The sequence below is a fragment of the Amblyomma americanum genome, chromosome 3, assembly GCF_052857255.1.
Source record: "Amblyomma americanum isolate KBUSLIRL-KWMA chromosome 3, ASM5285725v1, whole genome shotgun sequence".
NCBI lineage: Eukaryota > Metazoa > Arthropoda > Arachnida > Ixodida > Ixodidae > Amblyomma > Amblyomma americanum.
Genome location: NC_135499.1, coordinates 83,166,120 through 83,172,349, shown reverse-complemented (window position 1 = coordinate 83,172,349; position 6,230 = coordinate 83,166,120). Strand labels below are relative to the sequence as shown.

At 47.6% G+C, this 6,230-nt stretch overlaps 1 long non-coding RNA gene across 2 annotated transcripts; it reads left to right on the top strand.

The window, feature by feature from the left end:
• Positions 1–411: 411 nt before the first annotated feature.
• On the top strand, positions 412–6,027 carry LOC144123117 (uncharacterized). Of its 2 annotated transcripts, none has more exons than XR_013313009.1 (4): positions 412–634; positions 1,822–1,954; positions 5,490–5,690; positions 5,788–6,027. It is a non-coding gene; the product is annotated as an uncharacterized LOC144123117 (long non-coding RNA). The 2 variants fall into 2 exon arrangements; XR_013313010.1 differs by having other exon boundaries at positions 416–634; positions 1,856–1,954.
• Positions 6,028–6,230: the final 203 nt, after the last annotated feature.

Here is a 6,230-nt window from a genome sequence, read left to right as displayed (position 1 = left end):
CTCATGTGAGCAAAATACGTTTCAAAAAATTCCACAAATGTTTGTCTTCGACGTAGCACCACTCGTACAGAATTGTGCTATAAGCGCATCCAATAAGACGAAACGAAAGATTTCAATTCTTATTAATGACATCTCAAAAAGCTTGAGTCCAGTCGACTCTTTCAATACTTTTTTATGGTCTCGTTACAACAGAAAAAGCATCGCTCTTCTGTTTTAAGCGTGGACGTTTCTGGAACTGACCGCCAAATGCTAACAGCGCTCAGTTTCCTTTTTGTCATTAATCTCTTGTCACGTGCATCACTTTTATTTCATGGAAGTGCCGATTATATGGAAGGTCAGCCTGAGCTGTACAGCAGCAGAGCTGCATCAGTAGCACATGTTTCAAGAGACTTGTTGCTATCCCATCTCACGAGCCCCATGTAAAAAAAATCACAAAAGGATCGGTGTACTGTTGCAGTGTTTGACCTTCGTAACAAGCAGCGAAAACAGTCGTGCCGCTACTTTTGGTGGCGTAGAATAGAGAGGAGCTTTTACGTTTATAGCGAAAGAGCTGCCTTCCGTAAGCCGGCAACCTACGCCACACTTGAAAGTGACATAAAGAAACTGAAGCCCATTTTCCTGTGCAGCTAGACTGGTACGTGTCTAATGGTGTCTTCGACTGGTCGCTTTAGATCGCTCTAGAGCGCTCTGAGAGGCGACCGCACATTCGGCTGGTCGAAACCGGCCGCTCGCCTCCAGCTCAGAGCGCTCTGAGGCGCTCCGAGAAAAAAGTCGGAGCGGCTCCGAGATGAGTCCACGTGACAGAGCCACTTCCGCTATTTCGCGAAAGCGGTGCGAGGCCTCGGCGTCCCCTGCGCGTAGGCAGAAGCAAGTGTACGCTTTTGACGCAGTAGTAGTGTCCTCGCTGTGTTGTGTTTTTGGGTGCCGCGCTGTGTGAGACAAAATATTCAAGAGACGCCGGATAACTATGCTAGGAACGCGGTCTGTGTTTCTGTCGCATGACAACAGCGATTCCAGCAGCAGCTCAGACGATGACGACTGTGCTATCCACAAGGCGACGTTCGAAAAATTAGCGTCCCGTGGGACGGAAAGCCGGGGTAGCGATCGATACAGGCTAAGCGGCGACCGCGATGCAAACTGTATGCGGCTAAAGGTAATCAAGAGAGCTTACGTGCGGCTACTGTTGACATCAACAGCGGTGCCGCGTAGTGGTTCCGGAAGTTACGTCCCCCTTCTGCCTCCTGCGCTTCCGCTCTAAAAAACACGCTGACCATTCGGCTTGACTAGTCTCGGTATGCACTCGGAGCGAGAGCGGCTCCCACTCTGCCAGATCCTTACCTGATCGCGGGAGCGACCAGTCGAAGACACCATAACTGAGGACCAGAAAACTAGTTTTCAAACAGGTAGCCCACGAACTGGCGCAGGAGAATTACCCATGTGAAATACTTCAGCTACGTAGAAAAGCCTGCAGCATAGGGAACGCAGTTTTCTCATTTTCTTGCTACCTGGTTGTACCGTCGTCCCGATCTGAGCGCACATGAAGCTCTCTTATTGGGTAGAGTGCTTATCGTGCGTTTGCCAAAGGTGCCAAAGGTTTGCAAATGCGGCGTCTGGTTAAAGGAAAAACCGCCCTATTGACCAACGCGTTCTTGCAGACTACAAATCACGTGCCATCGTTTTTCTTGCGCAAAACTCTGCGTACTTGTGCGTTAACAGGGTGGTACACGTGCGTACGACTCGGCACCTGTTGCCTAAAATCTTACAGGCGTCGCAGTGGAAATGAATGCAAAAAAACATGGATTTTGCTCTGCGCATCCTCAGATATTCGACAGCTTCGAGGCGACTTATCTTGCAGAATCGATATCCCAGGCAAGCCAGGGCGTCAGAGTCCGGAGATCGTCGACGTCAAGACGAATTTGTCGCTCCTGACACGGCCCGAGGATGGAACACAAGGGTAAGCAGTGACTGCACGTACTTTCCGTCAGTTTTCCGAGTGGCCCTAACATTTAAAAATCTAAAGAGGAGGAAAACTGGAGAGCCAGATTCCTAACTTAAATCAGGAGATACTCATCCACATGGTATTAGTGCAGGAGTGCATTTAACGGCTGCATATAAACCATGCAGTTGTCCGTAAAATTTCTCGGTCAGGTCATACACGCTCCTCCGCCCTCCTCTAGGACCTTCATTAACGCACAAAGGGCTGCATGAACAACTATAAAAAATTGTCTTTTCCTCTTTTCCACGAACTGCGTGGGGTTTTACATTATCACACGTTATAACAAGATAGCGAAGGCGGATATGCTGAGCGTCACAAATTGGATCGTTGTACTTAAAAGACCAGGCATCGCCATCATGGCAGGACTCTAGCGGCGGTGAAGCGAACGTCTAACTCCGCCTTGAGGGCGCCGGATGCCCATGACGGGCCCGCGAGCTGGGCCAACGCCTCCTGCGCTCAGACGGTTCAATGATCGATGGATGGAAGACAAGAGCGTCCCGTCTGCGGGGATTTATTTTTTCATGTTTACCTTTTCATTAAGTATTTCTTTGTATTTCTTTAACGATGTTAAAACGGTCTATAAATTCACAATTTTCATTAAAGACTTTTTGAATCCTACGCTTTTAACCTAATGTCACCTCCCTACTTTTGAGACATCAATCTTCTAATCGCATTTTTTGATCATTTCACATCACCATTTTATCTCTAAACGTCTAAAGACTAGGACCCCAGGGAGAGTGACTGTGCCTTCATCGACAATTGGATGTATTCCATCATATTCAATTATAAGCTGTTCAGTTGTTCCTGCTGATTTACCGCACACTGCACATGCCTGATCTTCTTGGTTATACAGAGCGTCCCAGCTAAATTTAGCCAGGGCTTAAAAATATGCCGAAGCACTCTAAGATGACGGGACCAAATGCATGTTACTGGCTTTTGTATGGAGCAACTGACACTATTTTTGTATTGAACCTAGCTACATAATTAGTCGAGATTAATTAACCAACTTCGCAAGCAGCGAAAATAGGCGAAAAAGTCTAATGATTGTAGAACGGTCCGTAAAACGTCCAACTGAACAGTTTTTAACTTTCCATCTATTACCTATTAGCCTTTCTTCACACACTGCCGATGCGCCCGAAATACAAAATATAATACGTGACCCGTACACTTACGCGCCGCGATTTCAGCGCTCTAAAACATTCCGCCCAACAAACAAACAGCTCACTTAGTCCGGTGTGCTGCTGCTTAAAGGGTGACAGGGCTGCGACCCACACCCTGGCTGTGCGATTATGGGAGCACGAGCGATAAGGACTGTGTCTGCTTGTGGCTATCAGCAAGCGCCGCGAAGGAAGCATGCCGGTGGCGTAAATCAGACAGCCAGCTGCTGCGTCGCTGCCCTGTCGCCTTTTAAGGCGCAACACACCACGCTAAATCATCTGCTAGTTCCTATACAGAACGTTTGAGAGCACTGCAATGGCGGGGCGCAAACATACGTGGTATTTGTTGTATTTCGCGGGCTTTTGCAGTGAGCGGAAAAAAAGTGGTACGCAATAGTTGGAGAGTTAAAAATTAATCAAACGAAAGTTTTGCGGACCCTTCTGCAACTTTCTCATTGACCTTTTTCTCCTGTCTCCGTTGGTTTCGAAGTTGGTTAATTAATATCGACTAATTACGCAATTCAGCACAATAAAAGATAGTGTGACTTGCTCCATACAATTGCCAGCATCATGAATTTGGTCGCGCAGTCTTAGTGGGCCTCAGCGTATTTTTAAACTCTGCCTAAAGTTAGCTGGGACACCATGTATATCTTTTTGTAGCAGCGCGTTCTAATACACTCTGAACTAGGTTCAAAGAGTACAGCACTGACTCTTGAATTAACATAGAACGATTCCTTCCTGATCTGCTTTTTCCAGTATCGATATAGTTCCACAATATGCTTCTTTTGCATTGAATTCATGCAGTTTTATGTTGCGCGTTTTTACCTCTCGTTTAAAGCTCTTTACTTCTCCGTCCTTCTGTCCTGCACTCTTGCTGGTTAGTTTCGTAGTCCTTTTCGCTCATTTTGAGTCAACGCTCTTTCTGTATTTAGTATTTAAATACCTTAGCTGCCCACATGTTAGTGTCCAATTTCCTTGGGCGTTTTTCATACATTTTAATCTGAGCTTCCCGTGCTTCGACCGATGCCCAGCCCATAACCCCCTGTACTGCATATTTCGTGGTTTTGCCGCGCGCACCTAGTGCTAACATTTCAACAGCTCTCTAATTTATTTCTAATCTCAACGGAACTTGTTCTCTTGGGCACAAAACCTGATTCCCGAAAGTAAGCCCTCTCAGTTCTTCATATTTTTTGTACCCCCATAATGCCTTGCTTTTAATTATCCTGGCATCTCTTCACCCTTTTCTCTAAAAGACTGTCCATGATTTTTCGTGTATATCTGTCCTTCGTTTACACATACTGCGAGATAATTGTATCCATCTAGTCTGGGTATTTCATGGCATTTTATTGCAAGCACCTGATCACTGTGGCATACTCGCTTACAAGATTATTTGTGCTTACTCTCACCAAGAGAGCATCTGTGGAACCAAGTGCTGACAAGAAAATCTCTTCGGTAGTTCTGTCAATTTCGCCTCCAGTACCGCACTCAACGAGCAGCGCCGAATTCGTTTTCAGCATCTCGGATCCCCTAGCCTTCAGCACACAAACATTGGAAAACAATCGGTTCATTAACTTTCCATGATATTGCTAAAAAATCGACCCCACGTGTTAGATTGGAGGCTTCTTCCACTGCTTCTTCTACAGTGACAGGGGGTAGTTTGGTTTGCAGCTTAAATTTAAAGCATAGTGTGGATGGAGGAGGAGAGGCTTCGGGACGGAGAGCGGTGATACTGATACCAAGGGTATAGACTTAATTTCTGCTACTGTGAGTCAATGTGCCGGTTTCCGAGAGCTATGCAGGGATTAGTGCGGCATGATGTTGCTTTTGGTTCTGGAAACTGCGGACCAAGTCCCTGTGGAGAGGTTACTTTTTGTGCGTTTTGCATTGTTCGCGGTAAGGGATCCGTGGATGCCCCCGGATTTGTTTCGAACCATCCGTCTTTTTGTGGACTGCACAGCGCCGAGAAGCGGCGGCTTCCTTGTTAATCCCCGTCGGCGTGTCGGCAAGAAGCGTGCAGGATGAGGCAGGTGGGCGTTGACCGGCCAAGGCGACGACAAAGCGAGAGGGAAGGAGAAGGGACGTTTTCCCCGAAACTCCCTGCAGCGCCACCACATGGAGTGGGGTTTTGGAAAAGGAAGAGGTGCCAGGCACGCGCGGTTAGAATGTTGAAGGCGGAGTTGAAGACACGTGCATCGCGAATACGGGGGAAGACGAGGGATTGGCTAAGTATTGGGCGGCTGGTCCTGCTTTCCTTTTCCCCCTGTGCCTTTGCACCTTTTTTCTTGTGTGGATAACGCACGCGGTGAGTTTCTAAATCTCAGGTAATGTCTACGCAGTCTCCCGGCCAGAGGAGATCCCCCTGGTCGGCTTCCCTACCGTCTCATGAGATGCCTCTGGAAGCTTTTCAACGTTCCGGCGTAAGCAGCATTCCTGTGGCGCTGGTGCCAAAGGATGGTGGTTCTACCAAAATTAACAATCAAGGGCCTCTTCAAGCTGCTCTCGAGGCGGCCACTTCCCTTTATGAGGCAATCACTGAGGTAAGGCAATTTGGACGTGGCGGGATTCTGTGCCGTTCACCAGACCTGTCGTGCGTAAAGGATCTTCCAAACTGCTCTTCTTTTTGGTCTCTTTCAGTCAACAGCTTCATTCCGTCTCATCTGGCCTGTAAAAAAGGTTTGGTTCACGGTGTGGACTCTTGCTTGTCTCCTGTTGAGACCCTCGACCTTCTTTCTGCAGCGGGTGTTGTTGCTGTGTATCACTGTCCCCGCGAGGTGAAGAATGAGCGGATGCCAACAGAAACGGTTATTGCCACTTTTGCCTGTACTGCCTGCCCCTCAGAAATAAAAGCATGACCCTAATCTTTCGTGTAGGTCCTCTTCCGTCTAAGCCACTGCAGTGCAGCAATTGCTGGCGGTATGGACATAGTGCTCGTGGCTGGAAGTCCACCTTGCGCTGTTGCAAATGCGGCGATGACCATTCATCAAATTTTTGCTCTGATCAAAATGAAAAGTGTTGCCTTAGTGGTTGATCTCACGCTGTAAATTCCATGAATTGTCCTTCTCGGTATCATGAATTGC